Source organism: Mesoplodon bidens (assembly GCF_964165515.1).
Source record: "Mesoplodon bidens genome assembly, chromosome: 11".
NCBI lineage: Eukaryota > Metazoa > Chordata > Mammalia > Artiodactyla > Ziphiidae > Mesoplodon > Mesoplodon bidens.
In genome coordinates, this window is record NC_138167.1 from 3,371,709 (window position 1) to 3,390,046 (window position 18,338).

At 49.1% G+C, this 18,338-nt stretch overlaps 1 protein-coding gene across 1 annotated transcript in view; it reads right to left on the reverse strand.

Annotated features, from left to right (window-relative positions):
- The window catches only part of CRACR2A (calcium release activated channel regulator 2A), a 103,994-nt gene extending 86,110 nt beyond the window's left edge, over window positions 1–17,884 (reverse strand). The window contains exons 1-2 of the mRNA XM_081250260.1: window positions 17,828–17,884; window positions 9,448–9,663 (exon numbers count right to left, since the gene is read on the reverse strand). The gene's annotated coding sequence lies outside the window, so the exon portion shown is untranslated. The remainder of the gene's footprint in view (window positions 1–9,447; window positions 9,664–17,827) is intronic.
- Between the last annotated feature and the right edge of the window lie 454 nt (window positions 17,885–18,338).

The window sequence follows — 18,338 nt, forward strand, 5'->3', positions numbered from 1 at the left end:
TCTTAGGGTGACCTCTCTGCTCCCGTGCTACTGGTCCTTTCTGAGTCTGCTATTCAAAACAATGCCTGGGAAATGCACACATGCGATCTAGTCACATGATTAGTGAGTTCCAGTACAAACACTCTCACCCGTCAGCTCCCGCTGGGCTGGCCGAAGAGTCAGGGAGGACTCTGGTTTCCCAGGCTCCATAAAGAACGCTTCCCTTGCTTGTGTTGGCAGAAAGTAGGGTTTGGGTCTGGGTTTCAACGCAGTGCCCACGAGATGCCTCCAAAAGATAACTGCCTGGTTATTAACAAAGTACAGTTGGCATTGTGCACGCTTGGAAGCTGGCTGCCCTCATTCCAGTGTGGTGGGCTGAGGACGGTCCCTCCGGGGTTCCTCAGAAGTGATGGAGCTCTAGTTAGGGGTCTGCAGAAGGGATCAACTTCTAAGACATCGGCAGATCCACACGCTGATGTTGGTGAAGTCACCCAGACCTCCCGGGCTGGGAAACAAATGCTTCACTCAAACTCATGAAGCCGCCATGGAAAGAGGTCCCCCCCAACCCCCAATGCAGGGAGGGGCGGAGAGCAGAAGGGACCCAGTGTTGAGACGTGCAACGCCAGGCCAGGCAGGCAGGCCTCCAAACTTCGCCACATAGTTCCCTCCTCAGCATCCCCCGGTAGCCCCCATGCTTGTGGAAGGAAGTTCAAACTCACTTCCCGGGTTCCTGGGCCTTTTGTGCTCTAAGGAGGTGTGGCAAAGCCAATTCCCTGAAATATGCCAGGAGAGATGGAGAGGAAAGGCATCGCCAACTTCTGGGGTGCTCTGGGGGGGCTCTGTACAGAAGGAGTTCCCACTCGTCTTAGGAACAGCCCTCTGTGGTAGCCACTCTGCCTCTATTCTACCTCTAGCCGTGCCTTCTCAATTTCATTCATTTTGCTTCCATTTCTGAAAAACTCCTTTACTCCTTCCATCTCACCAAAAATTTTTTAAATGGTCCTTTTTAAAAAAAAAATATTTATTTAATTTACTTTAATTTTGGCTGCATTGGGTCTTCGTTGCGGTGCGTGGGCTTCTCATTGCGGTGGCTTCTCTTGTTGCGGAGCACGGGCTCTAGGCACGCGGGCTTCAGTAGTTGTAGCGTGCGGGCTCAGTAGTTGTGGCTCGCAGGCTCTAGAGCACAGGCTCAGTAGCTGTGGCACACGGGCTTAGTTGCTCCACAGCATGTGGGATCTTCCTGGACCAGAGATTGAACCCATGTCCCCTGCATTGACAGGAGGATTCTTAACCACTGTGCCACCAGGGAAGTCCCCATCTCACCAAATTTTATCCACCCTATAGGCAGAGCATTTGTTTGCTGGGGCTGCCGAAACAAATGATCAAAAACTGGGTATCATATATACACTACCAAATGTAAAATAGATAGCTAGTGGGAAGGAGCCGCATAGCACAGGGAGATCAGCTCGGTGCTTTGTGACCACCTAGAAGGGTGGGATAGGGAGGGTGGAAGGGAGATGCAAGAGGGAGGAGATACGGGGACATATGTATATGTATATGTATAACGGATTCACTTTGTTATAAAGCAGAAACTAACAACTGTAAAGCAATTATACTCCAATAAAGATGTTAAAAAAGAAAAAAAGAAACAACTAGGTATCTTAAAACAACAGAAATGGATTCTCTCATAGTTCTAGAAGCCGGAAGTCCTAAATCAAGGTGTCCACAGGGCCGTGCTCCCTCTGAAGGCTCTAGGGAGAGTCCTTTCCTTACTTCTGGCTTCTGGTGCCTCCCGGTGTCCCTTGGCTTGTGGTTCCATCACTAGAGGCTCTGCCTCTGTCTTCACACAGCCTTGTCCTCTCTGGGTCTCTACTCCGCATGCCTCTTATAAGGACACCTGTCATTGAATTTAGGGCCCACCTGGATAATCAGGATGGTCTCACCCGGAGATCTGTAGCTGAATGACATCTGCAAAAACCTTTTTCTGATAGGCTCACCTTCATAGGTTCCGGTAGTTGGGACAACCAGAACCTCTCAGCACATTAGAATCATCTGGGGACAGTTTTAGACTCCAGATGCCTGGGCCTCACTCCAGAGATTCAGTTTCACATGATCCTGAGTGGGGTCAAAGTGTGAGGAGCGGGGTCGGGGAGGGGAACAAGGTTTTGTTGTTTGGTTTCTTAGAGTTTCCCAGGCTCGAGGACTCACAGCCTCTCATCCAAGCAGACATCATGGGTGACACCAACTTTCCCTGATAGGATGATTTTCAGTTTACTCACAAATCACACTGCCTGTCATCTACTGTTTTTTCTACGTTGCACAAAGAAGGTCAGAGACCTCCGAGATCATTTCGTCCGTGGTGCCCCGCCCTCTCCAATCAACACCCCCTTTTTATAACAAATATTTGGAAGCGCCCCCTTTGCCGCCGGAAATAAAACTCCTAGATAAATCAGTTGACTCATATGCATCATTGAGCTCTAATTGTAATCTGAAGGAGAAAAGGGAATGCCATTTATAACAAAATAATAACTTCTTCAGTAAGGAAGTACTCATGCGTGACTGCCCTGGAACCCAGAATGAGGCAGACAATGCTTATACCTGCTCGTGAGGGGTAAGGTTAGGCTAAACGACCCATATAAGGAGCACAAGGAAATCAAAGAGCAGAGGACAGCAGAATACAACATGTTAGGATGAGAAACAACAAACCCGTTCACCTGTCTGCATCTGATAACAGGAAGGAAATCACCTCACCGTGAAATTAAATTACAAGTGTGGAAATAGAGAAAACAAAGAAGTAAAGTATTCTTGTGAATGAGCGAAGCCTTATATACAAGTATGATGTAATATACTTTAGCATGCTGAGACAGGGAACAAAGTATCATGGAAAACAAGTCTCTAACCTGGAAACTCCACCCATGGAAGGGGGTAGGCACACATATTCAGTCTTTTTTTTTTGAATTTTATTTTATTTATTTTTTTATACAGCAGGTTCTTATTAGTTATCCATCTTATACATATTCGTGTATATATGTCAATCCCAGTATTCAGTCTTTAGCATTAAAAAAGCCTTGGAAACATTATCCTTTTCCTTTAGGGAGAGGGGAGAGGAAGATGGATTGGAAAAAGTTGTTTGGTAGGTCTCTAATGAGAACATCAGAGTTCACAGGCAACCCCAAAGAAAATCATTGTAATATATAAATTTTGCAAGAGGTTTCTTATCACTGAACTCCCTATATATATGTATACAGATAGATAGATTACATTATACATATACATACAGTAGACTATAAACTATTTCTAAAACAGCATCTATACAGAAGCTCCCTGAGATGCTGGCACCTTAGGCACCTGCTAATTCAATATGTGCTGCCCTAAGTCTATGCCTGTTAGATGGAGTCTCGAATCTCCTGTTACAAAGGTTTCCTTGCCTTTGCAGTAACTCCACATTGCACTGAAACCCTTTTCAGTTAAATGTATGTTTGGAAATGCTCTAAACTAGACAGAACGCGTGGAGTGGGGAAATTATCCAATCACCTCAGGACTCTGCCTTTATTCCATTCAGGCTTCTTGTCCCAAAACAACCAGCTCCTAAATCACTGGGCTTTGGGCATAACTTCTTTGAAAATGTTTCACACTACTATGTCAAAGGTACTAACTGATTTCTCTTTGTGTTGGATTGAGTTTGCCAGGGCAGGTGACAGTTCTTCACTGATGGGGTTGATTTGCATGTGGAACCACAAGGAGTAACCCTAACCCTGACCCTAACCCTAACCCTAACCCATACCCTAACCCGTACCTGTACCCGTACCCGTACCCTAACCTGTACCCTAACCCATACCCTAACCCGTACCCTAACCCATACCCTAACCCGTACCCTAATCCATACCCTAACCCATACCCTAACTCATACCCTAACCCTAACCCATACCCTAACCCGTACCCTAACCCATCCCCCAACCCATACCCTAACCCATACCCTAACCTGTACCCTAACCCATACCCTAACCCCAACCCGTACCCTAACCCTAACCCGTACCCTAACCCGTACCCTAACCTGCACCCTAACCCATACCCTCATACCCTCATACCCTAACCCGTACCCTAACCCTAACCTGTACTCTAACCCATACCCTAACCCGTAGCCTAACCTATACCCCAACCCATACCCTAACCTGTACCCTAACCCATACCCTAACCCTAAACTGTACCCTAACCCACACCCAGTCAATGCCAAGGGCATCTCTTAGTCACATGGCAGTTCAAAGCCACCCCACAGATTTCCAGAATGCCCTACGGGGCTTCAACACTCAAAGCACTGTGGTCCTTGGACCAGCAGTAGCACCTGGGAGTCTGTTGGAAATGCAGGATCTTCAGCCTTGGACTAGACCTACCGCATCAGAATGTTCCTTTTATAAGGAGACCCCCAGGTGATTGATCCACTCACAAACACAGCAAGGCACTACTCCACCGACCCCGTTAGGAATCCTCAGCAAGTTCAACCTCATTCATTTCTCCAATGAGAAAACAGGCCCAAGAGCACAGCTCAGCTGTACATTTTGCTCCTCTTTTTTTTCTAATTGGAGTATACTTGATTTACAATATTGTGTTAGTTTCAGGTGTATAGCAAAGGGATTCAGTTATACATATACACATATATATGTATGTATCTATGTTCTTTTTTCTTCGATTCTTTTCCATTACAAGATATTGAATATAGTTCCGTGGGCTCTACAGTAAATCCTTGTTATTTATCTCCTCTCCTTGTCACTAAATTCCTTGAGGACAAGAAGGACACAGGATTCTTCTCTTGAATGTCCACCCAGCTGCCAGCACGGAGAAGCCCACACAGCTGTGGCCCTAGAAATGCCTGTTGTCTGTATTCCCTCCGGACTCCAAATTCTCCTTTGTACCCAGAAAGCAACTCGCTCCCTTTGCTCATCCACAGAAGCACAGGTCATATCCCCCCAGCCCTCACGGTCACTGGGGCACATCTACCACCTTGGTCTTGTCAGTTTCACCACCAGCCCCAGCTGCACGGAGGACCACAGGGTTTGAAGAGGCACTGGCTCCCTCCCCATCCCCCTGCCTGTAGGCCCTTGTGGTTAGCGTCACACTCAAGAAAGAATAAATAGAAAGCAACCCCCCACCCCTTGTTCTAAGATAACCACAGAGATGACAGATGCTGCAAACTTGGGGGAGATGAAAGATAAACAGTGACAATAAAAAACCAAGAAAGGCGTGTCCCAGTGACAAGAAGCCCCGGTCTGCAGATCCTTCTGCTGGGGTGTGAACTGTGCCCTCCGGGCCCCATCCCTGCCCCCAGGCTAGCTAGGCTGGTCCTTCACTGGGGAAGAGAGTAAGTGCCTCACAGGGAGGTAAGCCGAGCTCAGCTGCTCAACAAATGACCAGGAACGAGAAAAGCTGAGCTGGGGGACAGCGAGGGGAAAGGAGGCTTCCTTCCGGCCGCCTCTCGACCCCAGCTGAGGCCATCTCAAGGAGCCCACGGCCTCCGGAGAGCAGGACCATCAGCCTCCCCCCAGGCTGCGGGCAGAAAGATGGCTCAACACCTTAACTCACAGCCTCCGCTTCCGGGCCCCGCTTCCTTCCTTCATCAGGCAACGGTGGACCCAAGACAGGAAACCACCCACCTCCTTACTCCACAGTGAATTTGTTTCTTTTGTCAAGAAATTCAGGACCCAGCCTGACACATCCGTGTACCAGGTGGCACTGCAGCTTTCGGTCCACATGTCTTCACTCGGCCCCTCCGACCAGGATGTGGCTCTTTCGTCTCATCTCTCACGCCAGGCACAGGGCCTGGCATGCAGAAGGCGCTCCCTAGATGTTTGGGTATAAAAGCCCCTCAGGGGCAATGAAGCCAATTCCTCTCCATACAATGTGACAGACCACAAAGGATGAGCGACCGCCTTTGTCAGGAGAACAAAATGGCATCCTCTTTATGTGCCTCCTTTGGGGCACGTCGCCATCTCACCCATTTTCAGAGATGTTCTCTTTGTCGTGACCATCCTCACCATGCCACCACTGACAACAGTCACAAAGGTGTAACCGTAAACCACACTTCTTTTTTAAGACTTTGGAGGCAGCATAATATATCGGCTAAAACAACAGGTTCTAGAGCCTGAAATTCTTGGGTCAGATCCTAGGTCTGCCATGTACAAGTTAGGAACCTTGGCCGAGTGACTTCACTCTGTTACTGTTTTCTTGTCTATAAAACAGGCGTAGGAATACCATGTCCTCGTGGGGTTCTGGTGAGATGATATATGTCATCGAACAGTACCCTTGACTCTCTTGTTCATTTTTACTGCTGGTCTCTGAGCAGCTGAAGTTCTCCAAGCAGAGCAAAAGCAACCAGCGAGCAGAGTTCCTTCCCTCCTACTCTGAGATGAGAAGAAGGCAGGGGCCTAGCAAGGCAGGGGTGCGCTCAAGCGCTCGGACGATAACACACAAGGGCCGACCCATCAGGTGCAAATGAAGCAGAATCACATCCACGTAGACGTCTGCCCTTCCCTTGCTTCTGGAAAAACACAGCCTCCCTGACTTTCATTTTCCATTTTGAAGAGACATTAGGATGAGAGCAATTTCCCTTCCTTCTTAATCTACTATGAGAAAAGCAGCATCCTCACGTGCTCAGTGAGAGTCAGCACTTAGTCTTAGTGGAAGAGCCAGAGAGGGGGTGGAGAAAACGTGGGCAGGCTGGTCCCCAGTTAGGGACCCTTAGAGACAGCTGCCACTCGATCCACCCGGCTGTCAACATACACTCATCAGAACCCAGTGTTCCCAGCCCTTTTGGTCATTCAAAGATATTTCCGAATTTTAAAATGTTGTACATGTTCAGGTACAGGACGAAATACAGTTTTATTCACTGCAACGTTACTTGTAATAAACACCAAACAGCTATAAACAGCTTGTGTCCATCAGCAGGGATTGGTTGAATAAATGATGGTGCATCCATACAACAGAACACTCACAACCATACAAAAAACCGCTGCATCTATGGGATGCAGCAGTTCTCAGAGGGAAGTTCATAGCGATACATATAACGGAATACTACACCCCTGTGAAAAAGAAGGAGAAAGCTCCTGGTTCACTGATAGGGAAAGATCACCAAGATCAATGAAGCGAAAAAAGCGAGGTAAAACAGCGTGTGTAGTATGTATACTATAATTATGTAAGAAAGAATGGGATGGAGGGAGAATGTATATTTGTACTGCTTCTTCTTTGCAATAAGAAACAAATAAAAATGGTTACTGGGAGGGGGCAGGATGGGCAGGTGGAGGTTGGTATAAGAGGTCACTGGGTATCTTTCTATAATGATTTGACTTTTGAGCTATGTGAATACAGCACTTACTCCAAAAATAATATAAAAACAATGTGAACACTGGCCAGGGTGAACAACACACATCTACAGGCTACACATGGCCTGTTGGCCTCAGCTTTACAACCTGTGCACTAAGGGGTCCCGACCGGGAGGCAGAAAGTTGGCAGCAAGGGGTCCAAGTTGTACTGGGTTTGAAGACCAGCAGGTTGTTCAAATCTGGCATCTGGAACACCCTCTGGGTTGCCTGGCAATGAGCTGGTTGGGCCCAGGAGCTCCTGTTCTCTCAGGAGAAGGGGGTGCCACTCTCCACCCCCTTCTGAGCTTGGGTTTCTCCACCTTCCTCCCAAGTCAAGGCTGACCGGAGCCCAGATGGTCTGTTTGCTCCCTTCTGTTGAGGCCTCTCCCTGACTTGTCCTATAAAAAAGGTGCAGCAGGGCTTCCCTGGTGGCGCAGTGGTTGAGAGTCCACCTGCCCATGCAGGGGACGTGGGTTCGTGCCCCGGTCCAGGAAGATCCCACATGCCATGGAGCGGCTGGGCCCGTGAGCCACGGCCGCTGGGCCTGTGTGTCCGGAGCCTGTGCTCCGCAACGGGAGAGGCCACAACAGTGAGAGGCCTGAGTACCGCAAAAAAAAAAAAAAAAAAAAAAAAAAAAAAAGGTGCAGTGATAGGAGCATGGCATCCCATCACTGGCCAGAGTGTCATGTGTGTTCCACTGGGCCCATCCACGTTCCCTGGAGGATGCCAAGAGAACAGAGGACGCGGCCCACTGATTCATCTCCCTGTTCCTTCCACCTGCATAAAGGGACACAGTAACTATTCACGCCGGCCCCATGTACGTCCTAGTCTTGTCACTGAAAAGAACTCACTTAGTGTTCCAGGTTGAACTACGATCTCCAAGAAAAGGCACAGTGAAGTCCTAAATCCCAAGACCTCAGAAGCTACCCCAATATGACCGGTGTCCTCAGAAGAAGACAGTCACGTGAAGACAGAGACACACAGGGATAAACCATGTGACAACGCTGGCAGAGCGTGGATTATGCAGCTGCAAGCCGAGAAACGCTAAAGATTGCCGACCAACTGCCAGAACAAGGAGGAAGCCAGGAAGGGTTTCCCCTGCAGGTCGGAGAGGGAGGAGGGCCCTGCCGACACCTTGACTTTGGACTTCCATCCTCCAGAACCGTGAGACAACACATGTCTGTTGTTTTAAATCACCCAGTGTGCTGCACTCATAGGGCAGCCCTAAGGAATGAATACACTCAGGCCAGCTCTAGTGGCAAAGGCATCTGACATTCTCCCACCTCAGGAGGTGCTCAGGAGATGCTGATGGCGACTCTGCCCAATGAAAGAAAATTCTAGGCCCTGACTGATCACGTTTTATCGCATAGGTATACAGCGAACAATCAAACAGTACGCAATTACTGAGTAGCGACCTCGCGAAGAATATAAGAGAAGTAGAGTATTGTGACTGCCCTCAAGGAGTCGACAATCTGAAGGTTTAAGACAGACACATAAAACGTAACAACACACATCACGGTGGCCAAATAAGCGTGACTTCAGCCCCCAGTGGACGCTACATAGGTCACCCGTAACTAAACCCCACTGTGCTGCCATCCGGACTCCATCTTCAACTGTATTTCCTTTTGGCTGAAGAACTGGGGGAACTAGAATGTCAGGCTAGCAGACAACTTCTAGAAGCTGTCACCCCTGCGCCTCGCCTGGAACTCAAACTTCTCGCCCACCACGGAGGCCCACTATTGCCCGTGACATTCATCTACCACCCTTGATTGAAGGCTCTCACGTTGGTTTCTCACGCACTTACTTTTTCTGTTCAGAGAGGCAGGCCCTGGAGGGACAGTGAGCCTTTTCTGCAGCCCTCCACAAACCCGGCACGCAGAAAACACAAGGGCCACATGGTCTGGGAGTCCACTTGGGTAAGCTGACCAACACTTTTTAAGAGGGGCTACAGAAGATGAGAGATACTGTTTCCTGTGGCATCATTCAGAACCTCTGCTCGCTCGGCCCAGCCTTCCTGCAGGTGGCTGCACTTGCCTCTAGGAACCTCTGATTCTCACCATAAGAAGCCTCGTGTGCAGCTACACACCCGGGGTGGGCAGGGGTGGGGACAGCTCACCTTGACTGGTCTCTCCTGCGGTTTCTTCTGGATCCCGGTCTCCGGGGTCCTCCTGGAGCTCTCTCCGTGGCCGCGCCGAGTGCCAGGTGGAGCCCCAGGCCGGGCTGACGAGGCAAGGTGGCAAGTCGCCACTGCCCCACCCTTGACAAGCAGCCCAGTGGCCTGACCGTGGCTCCAGGCCAGTCTCCTGAAGGGCAGCTGTGGTCAGGGCGGGACCTGCCGGCAGAACACACAGACAGAAGGTGTCCTCAGTTTGGCTTCAAGTAACTCATTATAGATCTCAGGATAGAGAGCGCCCTGAAAGTCTCTTAATTTTCCTCCTGGGACTTCTGAAATCAACTGCCAGCTGTGGTCTGGGTCAGGTTTGGCAGCAGACCCTGGCTGCCTGCCTAACGTCACTCATTTTTCCCTTCCTCCTTTCCAAAAAGATTCCAATTTTGTTCATCACTCAGGGTAATAAGCGACCTTCTGCTCAGCTCAGGGCCCCATCCAGTCAAAGCAAGTGCAGGCCCTTGCCGGAGGGTGGTGGGGGTGGGCTTCTGATCCCCCGCTGATCACTGAGACAGGAGAGGGGCTTCGAGGGAGGGACCCTGGAAATGTTTTCCTGGCCCCTAAGGGAGATGCAGGCCCACCTTCCTCTGGTATCAAGGAAGTGGCAGGATTAAGCTTTGTTCTCTGGGATGAGATCTCTGGCTTTAATGCTGACCTGGGACTCCATCCACACAGCCGTGAGAAATCACTGAAGCTACACCTAAAGGCTGCAAGAGACAGGATCTGACGTGCATTTTTAAAAGGCGACTTGGGGCTTCCCTGGTGGCACAGTGGTTGAGAGTCTGCCTGCCGATGCAGGGGACATGGGTTCGTGCCCAGGTCCGGGAAGATCCCACATGCTGCGGAGCGGCTGGACCCGTGAGCCATGGCCGCTGAGCCTGCGCGTCCGGAGCCTGTGCTCCGCAACGGGAGAGACCACAACAGTGAGAGGCCCGCGTACCGCAAAATAAATAAATAAATAAATTTTAAAAAGGTGACTTGGGCTCCTTGTGGGAATGAATTTAGGAGGGGGAGGAGGGGGAGTGGATACACTGAGACCCGTTAGGGGACTATTACAGTCCAGACAAACGCTGGTGTGTCCTGACCAGGGCGGAGGCAGATGAGGAGGTACAGGTGGATGGATGCTAGGCTATTTAGAAGTGGGATCAAGAGGATGGAGGGGTTCGATGCAGCAAAGGCGGAGGAGAGGTGGAGGCTGCCTTGGACTCAGTGGTCCTCTCTACATCCATCCTGGAAACTCTCAGAGATAAGATAACTCCTGAAAATCTCCTCCTCTTGTTTGGTCAATGCTCCTTCTGGCATCATGTCCTCGGTGGGTGGGTGCTGAACAGAACAAGTCTCTGCTGGGTGAGCCACGCCATGACTGATCCTCACCGAGGTATCTCATGAGCTTTTTGGGGCACTCACAGAAGCCTTTCAGTACAGGGTGGGCTTCTAGGTCCAGAAGGCCGACCTCCATTGGATTGCTTTTTCCTCTCTTAATTTTGTCAATACTAAATAAATATGCTGGACTGCTATTTCCCACATTATGGCAGGCTAAGTACTTAGACTGAACCTCCCACTGAAAATCTTGTATAAATGATAAAAAACAATATTTCTAAAAGCATTGATGAGCTGGCAAGAAAGGAAGGAACTCACTGACCAGGCATGTCTTCAGATAATGGGATACTCAGGTTCTGACTATAATAATGACTATAATGTAATTAAAGAAATTAAAGACGAGCTGGTAAATATGAACAGGGAACAACAACCAAAAAAAAAACCACATGAGAAATAATCAAGAAGATTTCAAGAAAAATGGACCCAAGAGAATTTTTAGAAATAAAAATTAAATAACTGAAATCACAAACTGTGGACAGACTTAATAGCATAGTAGATACAACCTGAGAAAGAAGCAGTGAACTAGAAGCTAGGTCAAAATAAATTAACCAAATGCAGCCCAAAAAGACAAAGACTCAGAAAAATATGGAAGCTTAAGAGACATGAAAAATAGAGGCCAACATATTCTTAAAAGCAGCCAAAGAGAAAGCGTTCCCTTTCAATAGTTACGACGTAGAATACCTTCCACACGCTAAACCAAAGTAACTGTCATCTGAGAATTCTAGCCTTAAAGAATATGTCCTTTAAGAATAAGAGAAATGAAGACATTCTCCAATAAATAAAACTCTAGTTTGTCACAAACAGATCCTCATTAAATGACATTTGTTAAAGTGGTATTTCAGATGGGAGGAAGGATTCTAGATGGAAGATCTGAGATTAAAGAAGGAATGAAAAACAAAGAAAATGAAAATAGATTTTCTCAGTCTGTTGTTGAGGAAATAACATCAATTGGAAGTCAGACATATTTATCTCGCATCTTGCTGTCATTTCTTACTATCTGGGAAGTTTGAATCAAGTTAATCTCTCAGAATCTTGATAGCCTCATTTTAAAAATACATAAGTTGGGCTTCCCTGGTGGCGCAGTGGTTGGGAGTCCGCCTGCCGATGCAGGGGACACGGGTTCGTGCCCTGGTCCGGGAGGATCCCACATGCCGCAGAGCGGCTGGGCCCGTGAGCCATGGCCGCTGAGCCTGCACGTCCGGAGCCTGTGCTCCGCAATGGGAGAGGGCACAGCAGTGGGAGGCCCACATACCGCAAAAAAATAAAAATAAAAAAAAAATAAGCAAGGTCTTTGTGAGGAATAAATGAGCCACCACATACAAATGCTCAGAACATAGATTCTGCATTTAGAAGGTGTGAAATAAGTGTTCATTTCTTATCTTTTCAAAAATTAATAAACAAGCAAGTAAATAAGACATTGTTAGCAAAAGGAATCCCTCCCTCTGCTTCAAGTGTGAGATAGAACTCTAGCACTTTTCCACGTCGTAAAAGGCTGCACTGCAGAGCTGATGCTTTAGAGGTTTTCTTTTCATCTTTTCAGTAGCAAGCCTAAGATCTTTCAGACAAAATATTTATGCTTTCTTTGTTTTATAAATACTGCACGTGAACACACAAGCCCCAGGGACGGACCCTGGATTCCAGCTTAACTCACAATTTTAAAATAAATTTGTGTCCACAGTTTCATGAGATCATAAAATACGTGCTGGCCCATCCACGGGGGCAAAATGGCCTGTCCTGCCCACCCCTTCCCAGGGCTCTTCCGCCACGTAGAAGGCAGCAGCAGACAGAGGATTCCCCCCCCCCCCGCTCCCGTGCTGACAGATACCCTCCCCAGCTCCACCCTTAACTTCACTCTCCTTTTCAGTTAGGACAAGGAAGCCAAGCTAAGGAAAGCGAGCTTAGTCTCCTTTAGATTCTCTGCCTAATTTTCATACGGCACCAATTTGGTGGTGGCGGGCAGGGAGGGGAGACGGGGATGGAGAAGAGACAGATAAACTCAGAGCCAGTCTTTCCCTGATGATGTCAAGGAAACAAATAGCACCAGTTAGGAGGTCCTAGGACCCGGGCTGGCATCTCCACTCGGCGCTTTGTCACCTATGTGTCCCCAGGCAAGCCAGTTAACCTCTCTGACTTTCTTTTCCTCACCTGTAAATTGGAGTCAACAATTATTCCATATTTGTAGAGCATTTTACAATTTCCCAACTGTTTCCTCAATCATAATTTCATTTACTATGCACCGTCAGGTCTATAATACCCAGCCTAACGCTCACCTCACTGCTGTAAAGATTTAAAAGCATTGCGTGGATGGCTGTGTACACGGCAAAGAGCTCCATCCGTATGAAGGATCATCACCAGTGTCACATGACTGACCCTCTTAAGAGCGGGGGCTCTGCTGTCCAAGTGCCCGTGCTTGGATTGATTCTACGCTGACCGGCTGTGTGACCTTGAGCGAGCTGCTTAGCTTCTCGGTTCCTCACTTCTAAGTGAAGGATGGTAACATTAGCCCCATCTCGCAGCTCAGGGCTCCGTACATGGGAGGCACTCCGGGAATGAGAACTGACTATATCGACACCAAGTTAAGCCCACAGGTGTCTGACCACACACATCCGCACTGCCTGACTCCCAGCATCCTCCATCCTTTCTTATCCGTGGTTACATCCACTCTCCCCACGCCTGGGCAAATATTTGCAAAGGGAAGGCAGGAGCTCTGAACAACAGGACCCACTGTGGACGGTTTCTTGAAGACGACCAGCCTTCAGGTTCTCTCTAGATTTGTGGGTGTCTCCAGGCTGCTGTGGATGGAAGCAGAGTGCAGGCTCCCTGAGGTCCCAGGCAGCCCGACGCTTCCCACTGCCAGCTGAGGGTCTTGCTTCGGCGGGCCAGAGAGTTCTGGAATATAGGTCGCCAGCTAAGCCTCAGTCCCCTAACTGGACTGTGCAGCCACCCTATTAAAAGGCACCCAGGCATGAGCCGACACCACGTGGACCCGGTAGATGACCTACGAAGAAAATGGTTAATTAAGCCCAACTTGATGAATGGATGGAAACCACTGGGCTGCAAAAAATATAAGCAGCCCCACTTCAAAGCACTTTCACCTTGTCACTGCTTCATCCCACGGTCATGACCTGCCTAAGAGATGGGAAGGACAGCTATTTCATCAGTGAGGCGGCCGGAGCCCGCAAGCGGCACGCGGAGAAGTTCCTCCCGACGCGAACCTGCCACCAAGCACAGCTGCTCACCCATCTGCCGGCTCTGGCCCCCCGGCGCTGAGTTCTAGAACTGCATCCTAGGAGGGCCGCATCAGGACTCCATCAGATGGGGCAGGGCCAGAGGACGGGAGCTGGTCGCTCAGCTTGTGTCTTAGTCCCAGGAAAGAAAACACATGCTCAGCTGGCCTGGAGGTACAGCTCACTGCCATCGGCAGTGGGGTGGGTATGCGTGTCCCCTGGGTGACAGCGAGATGGTCAGCCAGGACCATCTCTGTGCTAGTCAGCATCTCTTTCTTTTTTTCTTTTTTTTTTTTTTTGCGGTACGCGGGCCTCTCACTGTTGTGGCATCTCCCGTTGCGGAGCACAGGCTCCGGAAGTGCAGGCTCAGCGGCCATGGCTCACGGGCCCAGCCGCTCCGCGGCATGTGGGATCCTCCCGGACCGGGGCATGAACCTGTGTCCCCTGCATCGGCAGGCGGACTCTCAACCACTGCGCCACCAGGGAAGCTGAGCATCTCTTTCTAAAGTGACTCTGGACAGCCTAGCCCAGAGACTCCGCCGGCTGCAGACGGAGCACGGCACTGCTGCCCGGTGAGGGACACACCACAGCCCCAGGCAGGCAGGGGCACAGAGGTCTCCATCAACCACTGTGACCAGACCTCGGATGGGGCCAACTGTGAAAAGCTGCCTTTGGCCCTATAACCAACCAGGGCTGACAAGGCAGCAGACAGGAAAGAAATCAACAGTGGCCTATTGTTGAAAGGGTATCACCTGGCTTCTCCTTGCCGTCTGTTTTGTTTGGCTTTCCTGGTGGATAAGTTTGTACGAAGTGAGTCAGTCTCTGAGGGTGGGCCTACCTGCTTCCCCCTCAGCCCCACAGCACCTTCTGTGGGGTTCCGATCACCATCTCCTTCCTAACGGAGCGTGGTCCATGTAACACACCCCCACACCCATGCAAATTCTAGAGATGCCCCCTCCAGAGCAGACACTCGTGTGCCAGGCAGGGCCAGCTGTGCTTCATTCTATACGACAGCCTCTATCCACAGGAAACAGGAAGGTTCAGAGGGTCCAGGGCCGCATCCTGGGTCCTCATCGCTTTTAGATGGTAAACTGAGTCAGTGGAGGCCAGCCAGAGGAGGAGGTGACCCTTAGAAATACAGAGAGGGTCAAGGCACATCTTACAGCCTGGGCAGAAATTCATCGGTTTCATTTCCATGCAGACTGGTCCTCAGATGCTGTCTACTAAGATGGACTGAAGAGCCCCCACGCAACACTCTTCCAGGACCCCACCACCCCCATCTGCTGAATTCCACCATCCTTGCAGGCCCCGCTCTGCTCTCGCCTAACTAGTTAAGCCTCTCCAAAGTCCATGTCCCTCTAGAGAACATACAGTCTGTCCTGCTCGCTCGGCAGGGGTCTCCTATGCTGTCAGAAGAAGTACTGTGGGCTTTGTTCTTTCTCCCAGTACAATGCACTGCACACAGTAGGTGTTCAACCCTTTTGCTTTTGTTCTGGAGGGTTTTTTTTGGGGGGGAGTGCATTAACATTTAATAAAACCTCATTGATCTAGCCCCTCCACTGTCAGGAAATTCAGATGTGGTGTGAGTGGAATAACACGATCACTATTCAGTACAAATTAGAGCTTTTGATTCTATTTCTAATTCCAGTAAATAGGTCTTGTGCGTTTAAAAAAATATTTTTAGTTTGCAATGTGTGATTACATAATGGAGGCCTAGTCATTTTTTTTCATTAACATTCATCTCCCTTAGCAGTTCCTTTCTGTGTCTTTGTTTCTGATTTGAGCCGTGGTTCAATGTATTAAAATTGCATTCCTTAAAAAGAAGTTCCAGAGCAGACTCTTTAACTGGCCCTCCCCACCCCTGTATTTCTGACTGGGCTGTGCCTGGGGCAGCTCACCTGGTGTGGAGTCAGGGGATCTTACAGGTGTGTTAACAGAGCTCTGGTATCAAGCAGAGCCCTCCACTCACCAAGGCAGCTCTTTGCAGGCAGCCAGCGTGGGGCGCAGGGAGAAGCAGCATGGTGGGGTGTCCCTGAGGGAGGTGTCTATACCAGAACTAGGTGTGTGGACTCAGATGACCGATTTACCTCTCTGAGCCTCGGTTTTCTCATCTGTAAAATGGGGATGCTAAGTCCTAGATGAGAAAAAGTGCCTGGCACATGGCAGGCACTCAATACATTCTCTTATTTGCAGGGGTCCCTGTGGGAGTCTGTTGGGGGCCTTGCTGCTTCTCCATCTGCCTTCGTCCCCAGAATTACACCACACCTACTGAAGCCAGAACCCCGAGCCCAGAGCAAAGATGAACCCCCAAAACCTGAGTATAGGACAACACAGCAGGGGCTAGTATAGTTCATGGAGAAGGTAATGACAAGCAACAAGAAACGTGCCAGACAGCTGGGCATATATCTGGAGAAAACCATAATCTGAAAAGATACGTGCACCCCGATATTCATAGCAGCACTATTCACAATAGCCAAGATATAGAAACAACCTAAATGTCCAATGACAGATGAATGGATAAAGAAGATGTGGTGTGTATATACAATGGAATACTACTCAGCCATAAAAAAGGTGAGATAATGCCATTTGCAGCAAGATGGATGGACCTAGAGATCATCATACGACGTGAAGTAAGTCAGACAGAGAAAGACAAATATCATATGATATCACTCATATGTGGATTCTAATTAAAAAATAAAGATAGAAATGAACTTATTTACAAAACAAACAGAATTACAGATATCGAAAACAAACTCATGGTTACCAAAGGGGAAACATGGTGGGAGGGATAAATCAGGAGCTTGGGATTAACATATACACACTACTATATATAAGAGCCTACTGCATAGCACAGGGAATTCTACTCAATATTCTGTGATAACCTATACAAGAAAATAATCTAAAAAAGAATGAATATACATATATAAATATATATATATATACGTATAACTGAATCACTTTGCTGTACACCTGAAACTAACACAACATTGTACATCAACTTACTCCAATAGAATTAAAATATTAAAAGTTCATTAATTAATTAATTAATTAATTAAATGCCTTGCTGAACCCCTCCCCCTAACAAAAGAAATGTGCCAGAGAGACACAGCGCAGAAGATAAAAATGCTAGAAAGAATGCCTGCTGGAGAACTAGGAAACACACGTAGCCACATTTGTAGCAGGACAACCACACCCCAGAAATAAAGTACCTTGCCCTGAGCAGATGCAGGATCAGGCGACAGCAAGACACAAAGAGGGGACAGAAAAGCACAACTGATCACAATCAAGAACAAGAGCTGATGTGGTGACCCAGCCCCTGCCGGCCAGAAAAGTGAATCCCGAGGACACATGGCTGGTTAGAGTCAGAACTGTTCCCGGCGCTCAGCATCCCGAGGGGCAGGCTGGGTTGAGCCCGTGACCCTGGGGCCAGGTTGCCTGGGTTCAAATCCCAGCTCAGCCTCTTAGGAGCCGTATGACCTCAAGCAAGTTACTCCAGCTCTCGCAGCCTTGGTTTTCTCATCCATAACATGGGGAGAATAATAATAATAGTCACTTATCTTGCAAGGCTGTCGTAAGGACCAGTGACTCCACTGGAGCCAAGCTCTTAGCCATGCTTGGTGCATTTCTGTGCATCCAGCCTCAAGGCACAGGGGAGAAGGGGGTTCCTGACATTCTGTGTTGGATCAGGGTAGTGCTGCGGGAAGCTGGTCTCCTTCCCCCACCTCAGCACCAGTGCAACCTTCCAAACCAGCGGGCAAGGGTTTGTGTTTACACAGCTTCAATGTGGCAAAGCTCCATCCATTCACCAAATCCCGGAGCTCAACGCGGAGCGATCTCTAAAGTAAATAAAGTGAAAATAAGCCAATCGCCCAGTAATAGGAGATTTTCCTCTTGTCTGCCCTGATAATTCAGCCATTGGAGCCAGCCTCCTATTCCCCTTAGTTAAAAAGGGAGTTCAGGAGGAGGCTGCCTGGCCAGAGATGCAAATGCAGGTCTGGGAGGCGGGCGTCCACACCGCTGGATCCTGGATGCGGCAGGTCTCAGCACACCCACAGCGTGTGCACTATGTCTTGCCCTTCTCGCCTTTCCCCTCGGCCCAGCAGGACAGAGAGCTGCACAGACCCAGGCGTCCCGGGAGCAGAGGGCCGGGGCCAAGCCAACCAGCCACAGGGCTGCTCTACTATGCAAATAAAGAGCCTTCAGCACAGGCTCAGTGGGTTCAGAGGCCCTTGG